The 20,857-nt window shown below is 40.3% G+C and overlaps 1 long non-coding RNA gene across 1 annotated transcript in view; it reads right to left on the bottom strand.

Annotated features, from left to right (window-relative positions):
- The window catches only part of LOC124085131 (uncharacterized), a 53,235-nt gene extending 35,379 nt beyond the window's left edge, over positions 1 to 17,856 (bottom strand). The window contains exons 1-5 of the long non-coding RNA XR_009225756.1: positions 17,266 to 17,856; positions 14,967 to 15,056; positions 14,618 to 14,871; positions 13,930 to 13,998; positions 6,177 to 6,399 (exon numbers count right to left, since the gene is read on the bottom strand). This is a non-coding gene — a long non-coding RNA (uncharacterized LOC124085131). The remainder of the gene's footprint in view (positions 1 to 6,176; positions 6,400 to 13,929; positions 13,999 to 14,617; positions 14,872 to 14,966; positions 15,057 to 17,265) is intronic.
- Positions 17,857 to 20,857: the final 3,001 nt, after the last annotated feature.

Here is a 20,857-nt window from a genome sequence, read left to right as displayed (position 1 = left end):
TAAGTCATGAATCTTCTGAAAAAAAGTTAGAGAATAAAAGAAATGGACATCATCTTAAAGTTTCTGGGAATTATCACAGCTCTAAATGGTAGATTCAATAGAATGACAGAAGATGTGCTCCCCTTGAAATAGCCACAACAAGCCTAGGGAGAGAATGAGATATGATATAACCTAGAGAAGGATGGATGGCCCGGCATGGTGGTGCACACCTGTAATCCCAGTAGCTTGGGAGGCTGAGACAGGAGGATCGCAAGTTCAAAGCCAATCTCAGCAACTTAGCAAGGCACTTAGCAACTCAGAGAGACCCTGTCTATAATAAAATATATAAAAAGGGCTGGGAATATGGCTCAGTGGTTGGGCACCCCTGGGTTCAAACCAAATAAATAAATAAATAGAGAGAGAGAGAGGAGGAAGGATGAATGGAAAAAAGGGAAGGGAGGAATGGAGGGAGGAAGAAAGGAAGGGAGAGATGAAAAGATGGAGAAAGGAAAGGAAAGAGGAAGATCGGGAAGAAAGGGTAGCTGGAGAGAGAGAAAATACAAGAAGACGAAAAGGAGATGAGTAAAATAATGGGTGATTACAAGGGAAGGAAAAACTGTAATGGCCAAATAACATGGAAGGCAGGATCAAGTAGAATTGAAAGTGCAGAAAAGCCTATCTGTAATTAGAGAATGAATTTAAAAAGCTCTTCCAGAATAACAAGGGTGCCAATGAAAACAAAAAAATGCTAAACTCAGAGGACTAAGACTGAAGGTTTTGTCTAAGCAAGATGTTCCTAAGGAATAAACCAAAGCTACTAAAACCAAAATTATGATTAGAACACTTATTTGAAGAGGGGGAAAAATGTCTTTGAGACTAAAAATGTTCACCATGCCCCAGGAACACTCAGCAACAAAACCCCTCATAATGGAAATCCTATGTGGTGGATATCTTATAGGGATAATAGGGAGAACAATCGATGAATCTGAGATATGAAGATCTTGACCTCTATGGTGGAGAAACTAAGACTTACAGGTGCTTATGGAGCAGGTTGAAGTAAAGCAATTACATGTTTATCCATGCTGCCTTTCACATGTGAAGGCAATAAGAAAACGTTCTTGACCATGCAAGCATTCATAAAACAGATGCCACGAAACTCTTTTCGAACACCCACACCAAATGATGGAGGAACTTATGACTCATGGATGGGGTTGGCACGGTGACATCATTCTGGCAGGCAGTACTGAGAAGAGTTCCATGCAGCATTACACCTGAATAACCTTTTAAACCATGGTTCCAAAGTTAACTGCAAATGTCAGAGTGGTTTTAAAACAGATCATCCAGCATGTAAAAAATAAGTATTTTACAACCATCAGCTGGATTAAAATCTCATAGGGAAAATAAAATGGTTTAAGTGCATTTCTACAGAAAATGCTTCAAGTAGCAACTTGATTCTTCATTTTGGTAATTAAGAAATGTAGGTTTAAATAATGTTTTCAAAAAAATGTCAAGGTTCCTTAATACGCAATTAAAGGCAAAGGGTTTCCTTTCAAACCACACCTCTCTGAAGTCTCTCTCTCCACTGAAGTTTTGAATTCTGTCTTCTCAGAACTTCACAAAATCTACCATTCCTTCTCTACCCTTTCATCTAGATCCCTCCTGACATCAATTCAGCTTGTTCAAACCTCTCCAGTCCTTAAAATATACATCAGCCCCAAGCATCCTTGACTTCCACATCTGCAGATTCAATCAACCACAGAATGAAAATATTATTTAAAAAAATCTCATTTGTACTGAAAATGTACAGACCTTTGTTCCTTGTCATTATTCTCTAAGAAGTATAATATAACACCTACTTATACAACATTTACATTGCATTAGGCATTATAAGTAATCCAGAGATGACTTAAAGTATGCAGCAGAATGTTTGTAGCTTATAATAAAACACTGGGTCATTTTATATAAGGGACTTTAGCATCTGCAGGTCTTGGTATCCATAAGGACCATCCACCCCCACCCCAAGATGCAAAGGCACAACTATATTTGTATATACTTTCAGCCCCACATCTCCTCCTAACTTGGTGATTTTCAGTCTTGGTTACATGTCAGAATCTCCTGGGAGCTTTATAAAATAACTCAGTGCTTGAATCCAAGTCTGAGAGACTCTGATCTCATTGGTCTGGAGAATGGCCTTGGCATGGGAATGGTTTCAAGGCACTTCACATAATTCTTGTATACAAAGTTGAGAGCCACTGTTAGCCCTAACTCCCTGCTCCCTCTCTCAGTAAAATTCATAGAAGCTTTTCATGAAAGACTTCATCCTCTTTTCTTCCAACCCCCCATTAAGCTTCTGCCCCATCATGTTTATGAAATCATTCTGGCTAGACTGAAAGTTCACACATGCCACAAAAGCCAACAGACATTTTTCCTCTTTACCTAAGTTGGCCCCAATGGAGCATAATATTTATTATGACCTTTCTTTTCTCGACACACTCTATTTGGATACTGTGACAGCACTGTTTGGCTTTTTCTCTTACTTCTCTGCTCCTCCTCTACAGTATTAGGAGAGTCCTCCCTACCCTGCTTTTGAAGGTTGATTCTCTTGAAGACCAGGGCTTAGGTCTCTTGTGAATGGGAAACTCACATTAAGTCTTCTTCTTGAAGGATGATCTTCCTCATGCTATACTGCACTCTCATCTGGTCTTTCATGATTTCCAAATGTGTTTCGACCTTTTCTGGGAGCTACAAGCCACATAGTCCATGTCCTTATAACATCCTCCTGGCACCTGGGGCTCCCCAGCCCCACCCTGTACTCCTGATCCCCACCCTCAATGTGCCACTATGCATTCATAGACACAGAGTCAGACCAAAAGGTGCCTCTTGACACCTCTCTCTCTCCCCCCCCCTTTCTCTCTCCCTCTCCCTCTCTCTCTCTCTCCCTCCCTTTCTCTCTCCCTCCCTCCCTTTCTTTCTCTCTCCCTCTCTCTCTCCCTCTCCCTCCCTTTCTTTCTCCCTCCCTTTCTCTCTCTCTCCCTCTCCCTCTCTCTCTCCCTCTCCCTCCCTTTCTCTCTCCCTCCCTCCCTTTCTCTCTCCCTCCCTCTCTCTCTCTCTCTCTCTCTCTCTCTCTCTCTCTCTTTCTCATTTTCTCTCCTTAGCCTGTCCAATGCTGAGTCGTGTTCACAGTGTGTCTTCAACATCTCCTTCTTCTCCACTCCCTCACCTCCACTATCACTAACCAAAGCCAGGCTGTGGCAGACCCTCTGTCCTCCCACCAGCCTCGTCTCAAGTGCACCTGGCAAACCAGACCTATGACTTCTGCCCACCCACCCCCAGACCAAAGTTCTTGGATGCCTTCTCATTTTTCTCAAGTTCCCAAAGTTCTTAGTGTGGTCTCTAAAGTCTCTCCTGTTCTAGTTCTGTTCCCTCCAGCCCCACCACCATCTCTCCTGCCTCTCTACTTTTCAACACCACAGTGAGCTTGCCAGTCCTCAGATGTGTGGAGCTACCTCTTGATCACAGCCTTCCCCATTCCTTGCTCTCTGCAGAGAAGCATCTCCCTATCCTATGCCCCTCCCTCATCCCAGCTAATGCTTCCTCTCTGCCTGTCCACTCAAGCATCACTTCTTCACCTTACACCCCTCCATCCCATCTGCCCACAGGCAGAGATGCAACTCTACACTGTCCTAACCTTATGCACATTGTCTGTCCTTTGAAATAAGCATTATTTTGTAATACTGCATTCACATTTATGGATTTCTAAATGTCTGCCTTTCCAGATCATAAGCCCTAAAAGGGCCAGGACCCATCATCCCTATACCTTATGACTTACAAATACTCAATAAATGTTTGATAACTAAACTTTAAAACTATTTTATATGGCACAAGAGATAAAAAATGAAACTACGATAAATTAAAACATAAAATTGAACATTAAGCTGAATCATAGCAGCTTTGAAAATAAATATATTCAAATGGTTAAAACATGATGTCATTTATAAAGGATTTCTCAATTGTTTCAAAGGACATATAAAATTTAATATAATAAAATAGTAAAAATAAAGCTTTGATTAAAAATCTTAATTTTTACCTCTTCCTCAAGAAAAACTGAATATGGATCTCAAAAGTATTAATAGTAGTTATTCTAGGTAGTAGAATCATGAATGATTTTCATTTTCTTCTTTAGATATTTCAAAATTTTCTGTTAATTATAAGAAAATATTTGAATTTTTCAATCAGAAAAAAAGTTATGTCAATTATTCTTTGTTACAGGGTACAGAAAAAATTCAAAGTAGCTTAAACAATAATAGAACTATATTTAACACCAAGAAGGCTGTTAAGATTTAATAGTCATCCTAAAAATTTCCTTTATTCCTGAAAATTTTTTTTACTCTTTTATATTCAGTCAATTTCTGTGTTTGCAAATTCAGATTGACTTCCCTCATAATGGCAAAATGGCTTCAGTACTTCCAGACTTCCCATCCTTATACCACACCTTACAGAAGGAGAAAAGAATACAGGCCCACTCTGATTGGAGCAAAGAACCTATGCCTACTCTGATTGGGCCAGCTTAGGACACAGGCCCACTTCTGAACCAATCACTGTAACTGGCTGATACCACTAGGTCAATCCCCCACAGTAAGAGCTGACAGGGCAGTCAGCTTCCCTAGGACCAGGTAGATTACTTCATAGAGGTTCCAGGCTGTTGAAAATGGGTACAGGGAACACAGATTCTGGACAGGAATGTCTGCCATTAACATTCTAAATAAAATATTGCTTACCTAGATAAAAATTGAAAGGCACTATGATGCAGTGAAAATGACATTAGGATAAAAAACATCAGGAGACTTAAGTTCAAATTTTGCCACTGGCTTTGGCCAAATATAAGACAGTTTCCCAGTTATTCTGCATGTTCTTTGCTCCATAAAATTGCTATCTAGGAGCCCTTGCTCCGTGGTCATAAGAAAGAAGAAGGATAATATGGAGACAGATATAAGATAGATTGGCCAATTTGACGGCAAGAAGTTAAAGGTACTTCTATGTGGTGGCTTTCATTTTCTCAGTCCAATAGGACACAAGCACATCCCTCAGACAGGATTGAAGTAGGGGTGATGAAGCCTCTAGGGGAGCAGAGGAGATGAAAATTTGTCATTGCAAATGTGGAAAGTGAGCATGGCATAGACACCCTTACAAGGCAGCAACTCAATAAATATTTTTTTTAAAACAAATAACTTTTTAAAAATTACAGCTACACCATAAAGTTTTAGAATTAAAATAAGATGTGAGAAATGGACTCAAATGTAAAATAAGATTAAGATAGAAGTAAATAGGTTTTAAAAAAAAAATTCATTGACCAGACAGTTGCTTTGGATTTAGTAAAATGTGTATGTTCTTTTTCAGTTAGACCCTTTTATGGGACTATCTACAAGGATTTTTACATAGCTCACCACCATTCCTATACAATTTCAATTATGCCTGGGTGGCCTGGTAATTTACCTAGATTTTGAGTTTCCTCAGAACAAAGCAACTAATGCCAAACTCAACTCAACCTAGAAAAGATAGGAATAGTTATTTTGAAAACAATAGCTGGGCATGGTGGCACACACTCAGCTGCTCCAGAGGCTGAGTCAGGAGGATGGCAAGCTGGAGTTCAGCCTTGGCAACTCAGGGAGACCCTGTCTCAAAATAAAAAGTGCTGGGAATGTGGCAGAGTGATAGAGCATCCCCGGGTTCAGTCCCCAGTACTTGAAAGAGAGAAGGAAAGGGGGAGGATCAAAAGCAATAAAATGACATTTTTGCAGTCAAGAGAAAGAAAGTGAAAGAGTAACAAAGAGTATAGAATTAGGAATAAGTTCTGTAGCCACCTAGAGGAGTCTTCTGCACAGGATGTGGGTGATATTATTTTAAATCCCTCTTTTCTCCCCATCACACACAGGGCAGCATTATAGAAAGAGCAATTAGCTTTCTTCAAAGCCTCCATGAGCTTACCACCCCTGCCTCCCACTTGTGTCTCAATGCCTAGCATCCCAGTATTAAGGAAATTTACCTCAATGGAAAAAAACACACACACACATTCTTACCTCTCACCCCAACTCTCAACAGGAATACCATGGCTGTTTCTTATGAGCATGGCAGTCTTGTTTGACAATATAATGAGATCTGGTTAAACAGATGAAAAATGCCTCAACCTGAGTGTTTACCTCAGCCCTGCCAAAGCCCTCAGCCCTCCAGGCACTCCCATCTCTGCAGAGAGGGTCAGGAACCTCGAGCTGCAGCCCATGGCTCTGAGCTGGCGTCTTGCTCCACTAAGCCACTTTTGCAATAGCAGAAGGCAGGAGATTCTGTCAGTTTGAATTTCCTGAAGTGTACTGGCCTGTGTCACAATCTCAATAGTGTCCGGGTGCAGTTTGTTCCGTCAAATCCCTGGAAAGGAATGGGAAGAGAAAGACACAAGAGTGAGTTTTTAAAAACCAGCAGAAGATCAGGTTGGCAGGTGATGCTCAACAGGGTGTTTGTCTGGGGCTGGGCTGTTTTGCAGGGCTGGGATCAAGCCAAGACACAAACTTAAGAAATTTTCTCAAGGGCCTGGGGAACTAATCACATGGTCTGGGCAGAGAGTCCTTAATTCAGACTAATTGGTGACTCCCTTTAAGCCTACAGAGCACAGAGCAAAAGGGAATGGAGGAAATGATACCATTAATGTATACAAGGCATATAGCCAATTGGGGTAAGTTTGGATAAAAATGCCATTGAACATCTGAATATCCAGTGTGAGAATCACTCATATCCATCTCTGACTTCCAAGTCATCTACTTGGGTTTATTATTGTTGTTGTTGTTGTTATCATCATCATCATCATCATCATCATCACCAAATATTTATCTTCCTCTGACCTCTAGCATAGATCTCCAAACACTTATCATGCTGTGTTTAAATTGCTTGTTCAGCTTTCCCCACCTAACTGATTTCCTTGAAAGTGAGGAATGGATGTCTAGTACAGACCTTGATAGATACATAGTAGTTTGTGCTGGTGGTGTAGCTCAGGAGCAGAACAGAATGCATGCTTAGTATGTGCCAATCTCAGAGAAAGAGAGGGCTTATCTCAGAATGTAGATACATAATGGTTAAATTAACCAATTAACTAATGAATAGAACATGGTCATTGAAGAAAAAGATATGCATCAAGAGAAGCACTGTGGGGTCTCCAAATCTGCAAAAAGTTTGTGTGAGACAGACTATCACACAAACTTGCCAATCACACACCAAATAAAGGGATTTATTTCAGCACACACAGTTTTCCCACCTGCTTCTCAAAGAAATGAGTTTCATCCCCACTTCCTGCTACAGAGCTGGGAAGCACTGTCAACTTGGCTCTTGATTCCCTGCTCCCTACCCCGACTTGGTTTTAAACCAAGGATCAAATGACTTCCAGAAAGACTGTTGAAGGGATAGAAAAATTTAAGTGTAACTAGATATTCCAAAGGTTGGCAGGAGATATTAAAGCAAATTATTTTTATCTGGTGTCTATTTTCTTTCAATTGTTCACTTTATTTTAGAATGAATCCTATCCTATTGTATTCTATGGTACCATATTGTACCCCCTTGCAAAGAATTATATTGTAACTATTTCCATGAGCTGCCTCCTCCAGCAGACTGTAGGCTCCTTAAGGGCAAGTGGAGTTTTTACCCACCACAGTGCTTGGCAATCAAGAGTTACGAGCATTCACAGAGTAAATAAGTGGAGTTATTTGGGAATAAGCTCAAAGGGATCTAAGATATAGCTCTCGTTTATATTTTGCTCTGCCTTGCTTCAACATGGATGATGTTGCTGTTTATTATTCTTAATAATGCTGAACATTGTAATTTACATAGAGGAAAACCATAAACCTCAGTTGCCTCGTGTGAATTTGTGTGTGTGTGTGTGTGTATTTTTGTTTGGGAGGTTTTACTTTCTTTTTAAAGTGTGTGTAAGTGAAATGAACACCAAATAGTGTCAATTGCACAAATTTCCTTCCCCAAACGGTGGCTTGCCCAAAACCCAAAGGAATCAAATCTTAAAAATAAAGTGAAAAACTGCAGTGAAGAAATGCAATGCAATAAAGAGAAGAGGGGAACCAGGAATGGAGGTGAGCAAGCGAGAGGCAAGACCGGCGAGGACAAAGAAGAGGCGCATCACCATTTTCCCTGACAAGTGCCACCATGATGCTAGAACCAAAGTAAAGCTGCAAGCTCCTTGCAAAATTGAGATGTCCCTTTTAAAAATGATCTCTCCAGTTATCATTGGAGCAGCTTGCTCCTCCAGGGTCGTTAACCTTCTGCCCTCTGTCCCTAACCCTGGGGCCCCAGCAGTATCTGTCTAAGAGACTGGCTTCCAGAGGGGGTCAGTATTCCACTCTTAAGAGCCCCCAGAGCAAATGACTGAACAGATTAGGACGGATTAGACAGATAACAACTCAGACCTTTTTACAAGCACATTTTTCACTCGACACTCAAATTCCCTTCTGTGCCCCATAGTCTCACACAACCCAAAGACTGGATAGTATTACTGAAATATCTCTGCGCCAGCCCAGTGCGCGGAACTGTGCAAAGCCAGATGTTCTTGTAACCCTGTTTTACTGAGTTATTTATATCCATATAATATTTGACATTTCCTGTGTTGTTAAAGAGTTGGGGGCCCTTGACGTATTTTTAAGAGAATAGTGCCGACTTTTCTTTTTTTTCCTTTGATGCCAAGCACCAGAAATGAGCGTTATAGAGGGGGCCTGTATTAAACAGATGCTTAGATACCTCGAGTCTACCTTTAATGCCTTTCATCTTAAGTGATCTTCAGGAACAGAAAGATGCTAGTGTCATCTAGACATAGTGTACAAATTCAGCCCACCATGCGATAAAAACATATGCACACAGACTAAAACAAGCCAGCCAATAGACAAAGAAAAAAATTTTTAATAAATATTGGAAATATAATCCGTGTTTCTAGGGCTAAACTTTATGGTGTCTTGATACATGAACTATACCATCTCTTTGAACTTGATAGATATGGAAAGGGCTAGTTAAACTTTTTTCAGGCTTAGTAAAATATTAGCTGGCAGATTTCTCTGACTAAATGAAATAATGGAAACTTTATAGAGTTGAAAGTATTTGGTTGATCCCAAGTGGTAGTAATATTTAAACTGGACTTGAAAGTTGATATCATAGAAGGCAATTGTTCTGCTTTCTTTGTTTATTTTAAGGATCCATTCACAAAATATGTTTTTTTAATTTCTGAGATTTCCAAATTTTTAAAACATTTTCCCCTTGACAAAAAGGGAGAGGCCCTAGTTTACAGCCAATCCTTAATATCTCTGGCTACTCATCACTGAACATAGGTGTCACTGAAAACCAGGGGAAGGAAAATGGGAGGTATTTAGGGTCTCTTTGATTTCCAGAGTTGCTTTATAAACTTTTTAAAAACGCTTTATGTTAGAGTTTTGTTGTTGTTGTTTGCTTGTTTGTTTAAAGATAAGCTTCCTTTCCCCAAAACAGAGCACCCATCATTGTGCAGAAAAACTTTCAGAATACATTCTGTCTTCCACTGTATGTCTTATTCCTGGCCTGCTTACTCCCTGAAGGTGAGCACCCTGCTGACCAATCAAATCCCTCCCACCAGTTTAAGAAAACAAGACACCACAGCCTGCTGATGCCCATCTAAGCAGAGTAAGCCCACCTTCTGCAAAGCAGTGGTCAAACCCCCTGTAAATCTTCTAAGCTGTGATAATTCTTAAGTGTTCAAATAATGAGACAGATCCTCTTGGAGCAGATAGTATAGGACAGCCCTACAGGGGCACAGGCTTGCTCATTTGGGTTGACAGTTGCCAACCCTTGACCCCCTATCCTATCCAGTTCTGTGCTAACAATTCCAGACGACTTCACAAAATGGCTAGGGAAGGGGTTGGGTGCCTGCAAGGCCATAATGCTCTGGATCATTGATGAGGGCACTTTATTCTGGATCTACATTTCTCAGAGTCTTCTAGACCAATGGTTGCTCATCTGGGGCTACAAGTCAAGATCTCTTCTCTACCTCCTAAAGCTTTTATTTACCCCCTCATTTATTTTCATTCAATCCACTATTCTTCTCTTTGAATGACAGAGGATTTTTTCCTCTCAACCTATGTCTTCCAGCTTTGCTTCATTCCTAGTAACCTCAGAACCTGCTCCCTGCTGCCACTGACAACTTCTAGCAGACTTTAGAGGATCTCCCTAAGTTAGGAACCTAAGTTAGTGGGTCACTGGGACAAGAGCTGAAAGCTACCTAAAGCCTATTCACAACAAGTGGACCCTGGGTGCTGGACACAGTGTTTTTTGGAAGGGACAGAATTCTGTTCATAATATTTTTGTTCAATCAGCCTTCAAATCTGCACATCCACTATATTCTCATCCAGACTTTCCTTCTCTGAAGTACGAGTTTTGAGCCCTGAGTACAATTTTCTATTTCACTAGGTTGCCCTCAAAGGGACAAAGGCTCAAGTTCAAGAGCATCTTCCTCCAGAAAAACCTGTTTCTTCAATGATATCAGTGGGTTCACCTGGTAGGAGCCTGGAACTGGGGAAACAAAGCCCCACAGTGTGACTTCAAAGTGGGAAAGTTCATTTTCCAAAAAAGCTTTCACAGTCACAAATAATCCCATTAATCTAGCAACATCTCCAACAAAATTGGACTTGTGGAAGTGGACAACTTAAGGTAGTCCATTAACAACACATGGAAAACAAGCAAACAAACAAATACTATGCCAGAGGAAAACTATACAATGTATCGACAATGTATGTAAGTCTAAAGCATGATATCTGTTCCAATAATAAAGAAAAGGAATAAAATCCATTCAAGAAGCATTAGGAAGCATCTCTTCAGAGCATTATAGATTCTAGCATATGAGAATCGAATGTGAACAAGATAACATAAGCACAGAGCCTGATACAGTGCCTGTCTCATAACAGGCACTCTGTAAATTGCAGCTAGACTCATTATGATTATTACATTAGAGGACAGTAGAGGCTCAGGTTCAGCTAAAGATATGCAGGCATGGAGAGGAAAATGTTGCTTTCTGCCAGGCTCAAACCACCCCCCTTACTCTGACCCCAATCCTCACCCTCAAAGCAAATGCCAGCACAGAGTAGCCAGAACAGCCACCTTTCAACTCCCCTTCCCCATCCTGTGAGCATAACAGTTAGAAATGCTTAAAAAACAAACATCCAGTCACCAGATGTCCCTCACATCTGGCTGAACCTATAAAACTATCCTCTAACACCATGGCCTCCTTCTTAACTCCAAAGGATAAGGGGAGGGAACCAGTCAAATCTCTGATGTAGCAAAATAAGATCTTGACATATTCATATTTGTGGCCTCTTTCTCTGTTTGTTGGATGTCCTGACTCTGTTCACAGCATTCAGAGGCATCCTCATGGCCCCACAGAAAGTTGACTTCTATGGCAAAAGGACTAAATGGAAAGAAGCTTTAAGAGCCTATTCCTTTTAAAGTTCTGACCTAAGCTCCTGGGAATCAGAAAGGCAAACCTTAAGCATATGACAGGACTAATGTATATGGCAGAGCCAGCTCAGAGTAGTAGCCAGGTGAGAGGAAGAATGAGAAGAAAGTGGCACCAAATCCTACCCTACAGAGATGTGAGGATGGTGCCATGGGTTGGCAATAGAGCACTAGAGATGCTCTGGCTGGGACCTTGGAACAGGAGCCAAGACAATAGAAATAAACTGAGGGTATAAGGAGGAGAGGGAGGACTCCTCAGAGACAGTCATGCCTCATCCACAGCTAGCCACACTAGGGACTGAAGACCACTCCTCTCTATTCAAGGAGTGCATTTCAGCTGACCCCAACTCTCTCCGGTAGGAGCCCTCGATCTTACAAGAAACCCATGTCTCCTCCGATAGAAGGACCTGGTCAGATTCCAGGATTTGGTGAAGCCCCCAAAAGGGCAAGAAATGGTGAACATTCCAGGTCACTCCCATATCCCCCACTGCATCAGGATGACTTACCTTGCCCCTAACCAAGTAGCAATGGGATAGAAAGGTCCTTGGTCTGTCTAGACCAGGGTTTCTCAGTCTCAGCCCTATTGCCCTTTGGGTTGCATAATTCTTTGCTGTTGGATATGTCCTATATATTGGCAGATATTCAGCAGCATCCCTAGTCTCCCCTCTCTACATGGACATCACCACCTCCTAGTTGTGGCAATCAAAATGTGGAGAGGCAGAGCTACCTCGAGGAGAACCTCATGCTAATTAGATAAGCCAGACTCAGAAAGCCAAAGGTTGAATGTTTTCTCTCATATGCAGAAACTCAGGCAAAATGATAGAAGAAAAGGAGGGGTAGATCTCATGAACAAAGAAAAGAGATCAGTGGAGTAGAGGAAGGGGATGGGGGTGTGGACAGAGGAGGAGCGGGGAAAGGGAGGAACCATGGAATGAAATTGACCACGTTATGCTAGGTACATATGTGAATATATCACAGTGAATTTCACCTTTATGTTTATCTACAAAGCACCAATTTAAAAAACAATAAATAAATAAATAGAAGAAAGACAAGTAGAGTAGAGGAAGGAGAACAGGGGGAGGAAGGAGGAAACAGAAGAGGAAGTACTGGGGACAGAAATGAAGTGAGCTACACTCCATGCATGTGTGATTATATTAAAATTAATCTCAATATTATATATAACTGTAATGTGCTAATAAAAACGTCAAATAAAAAAACTACCTCCAGTTAAGAACTATTGGTCTAGATGGTTAGAAGACCCTCCCTAATTGCACTGAATCTGCACCTACCTTCAGTATTCCAGGGCAAAACATTAGATCCCTTACACCTACAACTGGTGACCAGCAAGCCACAGTCTCGGACATCATCCCAATAAGTACATATATTTAACAGTTTCAAAATATTTGAAGCACCCACCACTTCCATTAATAACCCCCACACACAAACACACCCTTTTAGAGGTGTGGTGTAAACCAACACCAGCACACACCATTTCTTTTCCTAGTGCAATAAAGTTTCAGAACAGTAGTTAATTGTGAGGGGAAGTTTGCATGAGCTTAAGGACTTAGGGAGCAATAAAAGGAAGCTAAATAATGATGGTGTGAGCATAAAACACTGAAAAAGAGAGCAAATCTAATACAGAATTTGAGGCTACTGGCAATTTTTGTGGAATGGACAATTTTTGAACACATGCTTGGGCTATTAACATTATCCTCAAATATTTATTAGAAAACTCCACCACTTAACAGCTGTATTAGACTGAAAAAATTTATTAGTTTTCTAATGTTTTTCTTCATCTGTGAAATGGGGATATAATAGCATACTTTATAGGACTCTGATGTAGATTAAAGGAACAAAGTCATTCAAGCACTCAGCACAGCACTCGACAATTCCTCAATGAAGTCATCCACTATTGTTATTTTCATAATAGTAGATGGGTGGATGGAGCTAACAAGGGATGATAATAACAACATGCTATGCCACATGTTTTGTAGCTTTAATGTATCTGATCCTTACCCAGCTTTGTGACACACGATGATCATCACAGCCCTTTATTGGGAATTAAACTCCAGAGGTGGAGCAGACACATACTTAGTATCTGGTAGCCTGAGACCCCAGCCCAGGCCTGAGGTCCCCATGTGAATTCTCTTTCACCAGACCCACTTTATACCATGCTGACAATCTAAACCCTCAATCAATTAAGATGATTTCAGCACTCAAATAACTTAAACAATGAAGAATTTGATTTGCTCATAGAACCGGACATCCAGAGGTCAGGCAGCTATGAAGAGCAAGCAATCGGGTCTCTGGCTGAATTTCACTGAGGTTCTTTCAATCTGCCTTCCTCTGGGCATCAACTGTGTTCTCTGGGTGGATGATAAGATATCCACCAGCAGAAACTGAGCCAGAGAGAGAGAGAGAATGATCACTTACCATTCTTCTTAAAATTGAAGCTTATGGTGTATATTATTTGTCAAAGCATAGATGGAGAAATGGTTAAAACTGCAAAACAAAGAGATAAAATTAATAAAAACAAGAAAAAATAATGAGAAAGAAGGTTTGCAATCTTTGCCACAAAGTAAAGTCACATGACCACCTCAGAGCCAAATGTTTCCTGGAAGGGTGGGCTTACTCTGATATAGGAAGCCAAACCCTAGCCCACCCCAGGAATGAAGCATGATTCAACAGTGCCAGAGAACAGGTGGTATGGAGAAGAGGTACACACCAGGCCAAGGTGGTCTCAGAAAGGAAAGAAAAGGGAATGGAAGCCCTGTCAATAGACAGCCATCAACCCCATAATATATTTGACTTCAAAGTTTCTTATTGAGGATATTCTCCAGCTTCTATATTCTTTGGCGCAATCATCCAAAAAAATTAAGTTAACATAAATAAAATAAAAATAAGTTGTAAATGAGTCTGGTAGAGCCTTCATAAGAAAATGAGTAAGATTTAAGGGAAGTTCTGAGAAAATTAAGGGAACCATGTACCCTAGAAGAGACCCTGGATAAATTGATCAAAAACAGGAGAAGGAAGAGTTCTGACTAAAAGACATGAAATGTACAAAATCCTCAAAAAGATGAAATTTGCACACAGTTGAATTCCAAATGCTCAAACATCCCACCAAGGGCTTCACAGGGCTTCACAGTGGTTTCTGCCATTTAATTTGCTCCATGCTACAGAAAGCAGCTCTGCGCCCTTGGTTTGTTATTAAACGCGTTGCAGGGAAGTTGGCTCATCCTCTTTTTATGAACAGTTTCTCTTCTGAATCATCATAAATCTTTAGCAGTTCTTCAAGTGTTGGATTTACTCTTTGTTTTCAGGATTTAGCTGCAGCTGATCCACAGATACTACCTCATAATGGCCTGAAGATGTCCCCTGAGAACAGAGATGAAGAGCTGAGAAAATCTTTCCTTCCATGCCTAAGAGAAGTGACTACTAGGAAATGTTTTCCTCATGGGCTTGGAACTCACCCTCACTCCTGTGATGAAAGCCACTTCTCTGAGTGTCCTGGGAGAAGGTGGAGAGAGGGAATCCCGTGAAACCAGAGGCACAAATGCATTCTTCCAGTCAAAGAACAAAAGAGAAGGACAGAGAAGTATGTGATGAAGGAGTGGGATTTTGCTATTGCACTGCCCTCCTGATTGTGCTCAACTACCCTCCAGGAGCCCACAACAAAGTGTGGGACAGGGCAGCTACAGGAACCCCATGACTCCCCAGGTCCCTTCACGACGCTGGAACTGTGGTGCTGTATGCAGTCAAGCAACTTTGCACCCTCCTTTCTTCCTCCATTCTAGCAAGGACCTCAAGTTGTAACCCCACACACAGGTGAGTCCTAAGAACAAATATCACAAAGTGGAAGAACAGAAGCCCAATGGTATTTTTTGGATATAAGCTGTCCCCCCAAAATTCCTATGTTAATATAGGAATATTCAGAGGTAAAATTATTGGATTGTAAATGTAAAATGATTGGAGAACCGTACCCTAATTACTCCATCCTAGTTTGAGTGGACTGACTGGGTGGTTACTATAGGTAGGTGGAATGTGGCTGGAGAAGGTGATCACTGACAGCATATTCTGGAAGGATACATCTTCCCTTCAGCCCCTCCCCTTTCCCTCTCTCTGTATTCCAGCTGCCATGAATGGAGAAGAGCTCCTCCATCAAGCCCTTCCACTATGATATTCTGCCTCATCTTGGGCCCACAGCAATGGACTTGGCTGACCATGAACTAAACCTCTGGAACTGTGAGCCAAAATAAAGTTTCCCTCCTCTAAATTGTTCTCATCAGGCATTTTGGTCACAAAGGTGACTAACACCCAAGATATCTGACCTTATTGTTAAAATAAAGTTGTCTAGTCCTTACATTATATCCTAACTCTCCCAAACGCCATGCCACCAACACCCCTCCAGTCATATCCACTCTTTATTCTGAGCTAGCAATTTAACCAGTATGTCTGTAGCCATAGCCTCTAAAAATTCAGCCATCAACTCCAATATCTATGAACACAGATTCCAAAGGTGAGGGACAGGGGGATAAGAGAGACCATGTGTTTGTGAGATTTTTCCTGGTCCACTGTTTCAGTTGTATGCAGACCTCCACTATGGGTCTTGGATTTAAGGTCCCAGAGACATGTCTTAGGTAGGATGGTCAATGAAAGATGTCCATTGACATAAGCTTGTCCAAGCAGAGCAGCTCCTCCTTGCTCCACACATGTGCACATAAGTTATGCAAACTCAAGCCTTCTGTTTCTGTTTATTTGTCTTGCATTGTGTTGTTTTATTAACCAGAAACTTGAAAAGGAGGCTGTCTTTGTTGTGTTGCCATTTGGCAAGGGACTAGAGGTTACAGTAGCAAGCGGAGCCTAAACATTTTTTTTTTTTTAATCTTGATGAAAGTTCTTTCCAGAGAGAAAAACTATATCCGATTCCCTGTCTCCCATTGAACCTCTGAAGGACTTCCCACACCTTACCTTCAAATAACAGAACCCTAGCCAACGAAAATGGAAAAACATAAATTTTTGCACGTAAAATGAAAAATCAGAGGGTGCAGACAGGCCTGTGTCAACAGGGTATTTTTAGCCATCAGTGAACTTTTAAAATCAAGTTTTAAGGCATGGTTCTCTGCACATGGCTTTGTGATGTGCTATTTAGGATCTTTGCCATCCATGGCTCTCTCACTACTTCCCACAGCAGATCACATGCCTATTTAAAAGACCAGAAAAACTGAGGCCAGGTGGGGAGCAAATGACTTGCATAAGTTCTCAGTGATCAAGAAACAGAGGTGAATGTCTAGAGATGACAACTCCCTGATTCCCACACCTCATGGGGCAAAGACACAACTTCCATTATCTTTCATCTCTCTTTCTCAATATTCACTCCTTTACTCTCACCCTAGAACCTAAGTTGTCTTAAAGTATTGTCTCTTTATCGTGCATTACTTTTCTCTTTCTCCAACCTGAAACCCAAAGTTCCCCAACCCTAAACTCAAAGAAAAAAAAAAAGGACAGAAAGAGCTCCCCTTGCAAGGTTTGCAGAATCCTGTTCCTGGGTCCCAGAAGCAAGTTTTTGAAACAGAGGGTGACAGTGAGTGACGGGCTCTGGTGGGGGCTCAGTTATCTCCGGCCCTGCCCTTGTGCGAAGAGAGGAGATGAATGTTGCGGCTCAATTTTCCCTCTATTTCCCTCAACAGTCACGGGTGGCTAAGTCTCAACGATCAAGCTGTGGCAGTTAGAGGCAGGAAATGGAATCGGAGAAGACAGACTCGAACTTACCAACCATGGAGAGCCCAGGGTGTTTCTAACTCTTCCAGATCCAAAAGCCCCCAGCTCTGTTTGCACCTGTGCAAATCCTCTAGGGCTCAGGTGGCCCATCAAATTCCCTGAACTGCTTCTCAGCCTGGGACTGCATCTCTGCCAGCTGCTGCTGCACTGACATCTTCAAGGAACTGCCCTGAGTTTCCTGCAAAACTGATCTGGTAGGGTCGAGTCACATGCAAACTCTGGTCTGAGAATCAGGATGTATATTCCCCTCCTTGCTCCTTCCATGTAAAAACTCAAAATTCTTCACTTTTATCCTCAGTTTTCATCCATCTGACATATTATGGATCTGAAAGTAAAAATATAGGGTCAAATGCACTTGGTAGTAGAGACAACTTGTGCCAGCAGCTGTATGCATATGGATGCTATACAGATGTCACTGATATACCAGAATGATAAAGATTTGGGGGTCAATAGAGGCAATTCTTCCAGTCATGCAAAAATTATGAAAGTGAAAAAGTGTATTTTAAGTAACTAAGCAAGATTGTTTAGAGCTGGACTAGATGAATTCCTAAGGCCTTTTTAACTCCTCACAGTGTGTGTGTGTGTGTGTGTGTGTGTGTGTGTGTGTATGAACACATGTGTTCCCATAACTGAAAGCTTTCTTGCATTAATAAATAGTTCATGAGCACTCTTAGCTTATCATGCTGCCTAGTTCTGTTTAAAGTGAGTCAGCAATCAATCAAGTACACCTTTGGTTTTTCTGGTAAATGGCAATTTTAGAACACATCCTTTATATGTGTGTTGATTAAAATGCAAGTAATTCAGCAATTGTTTTATTAGACTTTTTCCAATGATGTTATTACATTTTTGAATGGGGATATTTTGGCAACTGGAACTGCTGGATATTTTAGAGTTTGATGTAACCACATTCATCAATTAAGTAAAATACATATATTTCAAACACTTATTATTAAAGTCCACTTATTAATAAAGTTAATATTATTAAAAATTAAACCTGACATTGTACTGTTTTAACACATAATGTAACTTTATCTTTACTAGAGCCCTTGGAGATAGCTGCTGTTATCTATTTCTAGTTTAATGATGGGAAACTGATGCTTGAGAATGTTAAATAAGTAGTCATATAACCAGTATGTAGCAGAGCTAGTACACACACTGAGAATCGTTTAACTCAAGGCTAGAATCTTAACCACCATATGACATTGCCTCGCTGTACTGCTGGTAATGTTAGTTTAACAGCAATTACTAAAGTTTCATATTTTTTAGAACTTAATATATGTTCAAAATTGGGTAGGTAGTACCAAGGATTGAATCCAAAGGCACTTAATCACTGAATCACATCCCCAGCCCTTTTTATTTTTAATTTTGAGACAGGGTCTCGCTAGATTGCTAAGGCTGGCTTTGAACTTGGGATCTCCTACCTCAGCTTCCTGAGCTGAGGATTACAGGTGTGTGCCACTATGCCTGGCAATATATGTTCAAATTTCTAAAGATTTATCTTTCTCAGGGAGTTTCCTAGTGGAAAAAATAAAGGAGAGAGATACTTTTTAGTAACAAAAATAATCAAAATATAGGCAAAAATAAGTCTGTCTATACCATAATGCATGATTGCTCAGGTCTCACTTTGGAGACATGTCACAATTAGTCCCTTAATAATTCACAGGAGATTTATATTCCTATCTTTATCTCAGTACTGAATCATTGATGTAACACCAAATATTGATATTTGCAGTCCAGCTTTTGGCAATGTTGTATTATAACTACTTTAAAAGATGCACTCCAATTTTTATATTTCTTTTTTTTTTAATATTTATTTATTTTAGTTTTAGGTGGACACAGTATCTTCATTTTATTTGTATGTGGTGCTGAGGATCGAACCCAGTGCCTCACGCATGCTAGGCAAGCGCCCTACCACTGAGTCACAACCACAGCCCCAATTTTTATATTTCTAAATATTGTTGAGATATCATTTCTACTCAATTTTATTCATAGGCTCAACACAACTCAATCACAAACCCAGAGGCTATTAAAGATCTCATCCGATGATTCTAAATTTTACAGAGTACAGATGAAGAATAGAATAGTGGTAGAATAGCTAAAAGAATTTTTTGCAAAAGAATAAAGTCAAAGGACTCGGGCTGGGGATGTGGCTCAAGCGGTAGCGCGCTTGCCTGGCATGCGTGCGGCCTGGGTTCGATCCTCAGCACCACATACAGACAACGATGTTGTGTCCGCCAAAAACTAAAAAATAAATATTAAAATTCTCTCTCTCTCTCTCTCTTTGAAAAAAAAAAAAAACAAGGACTCACATTTCCCATTCACACTATGGTTTTTGAGACTTACTTTAGAATCACTATAATTAAGACATTGTGTATTGGCAAAAGAATGAACATTCAGATGAATAAATAAGAGAAGAATAAATAAATAAGGCACAGTGGACCCACACAAATAAGGTCTACTGATTTTTGACAAAAAGCATAAAAGCAATACAATGGAGAAAAGATGGTCTCTTCAAATGAAATTATGGCATTTGCCTGTGAATGGATGGAACTGGAGACTATCATGCTAAGTAAAATAAGCCAATCCCCAAAAAGCAAAGGCCAAATATTTTCTCTGATAATCGGATGCTAACACACAATAAGTGAGGAGGGGGAGGTAAGAAGAGAAATTCAGTGGATTAGACAAAGGGGAATGAAGGGAAGAGAGGGTGAAGATAACAAAGACAGTAGAATGAACTGGACATAACTTTCCTATGATCACATATGACCAGTGAAACTCCACATCATGTACAACCACAAGAATGGTAGGTTATACCCCATTAATATATAATATGTCAAAATACACTCTACTGTCATGTATATCTAAAAAGAACAAATAAAAAATTTTACCATGAAAAAATAAAGATAGTCTCTTCAACAAATATTGCTAGAACACTTGGATATCTGCAAAATTAATTGAGTAATTAAATAATGAACCACTATACATACCTCAACACCTCATATAAAAATGAATTTAAAATAATTAACAGGCTTAACTATAATTTTTTTTGAATTTTTTCAGTTGTTGATGGACCTTTATTTTATTCATTTATTTATATGTGGTGCTGAGAATTGAACCCAGTGCCTCACACATGTGAGGCAAACACTCTACCACTGAGCCACAACCCCAGCCCATAAAACTTAAAACTATTAAACTTCTAGAAGAAAACATAGAAGAATGCCTGCATTTCCTTGAGGATGGCAAAGCATTTCAAAATATACAAAAGCAAAATTCACAAAATTAAGAAAAACACATAAATAATTGCTCTTTGTCAAAAATGTAAACTCTTACTCTGAGAAAGACACTGTTAAAAGAATCAAAAAACAGCCAGAAATGGTGTCTCATGCCTGTAATTCCAGTGGCCCAGAAGAATGAGACAAGAGGTTTGCAAGTTCAAGTTCAAGGCCAGTCTCATCAAATTAGTGAGGCCCTAAGCAACTTAGTGAGACCCTGTATCAAAATAAAAAGATAAAAAGGGCTGGAGATGTAGTCCACTGGCTCTTGGGTTAAATTACCAGCAGAAAAGAAAAAAAGAAATAATGAA

The sequence above is a fragment of the Marmota monax genome, unplaced genomic scaffold, assembly GCF_021218885.2.
Source record: "Marmota monax isolate L192 unplaced genomic scaffold, Marmota_monax_Labrador192_F-V1.1 WCK01_AAM20220418_F8-fsc00062, whole genome shotgun sequence".
Taxonomy (NCBI): Eukaryota; Metazoa; Chordata; class Mammalia; order Rodentia; family Sciuridae; genus Marmota; species Marmota monax.
This window is presented reverse-complemented; position numbering and strand designations above follow the sequence as displayed.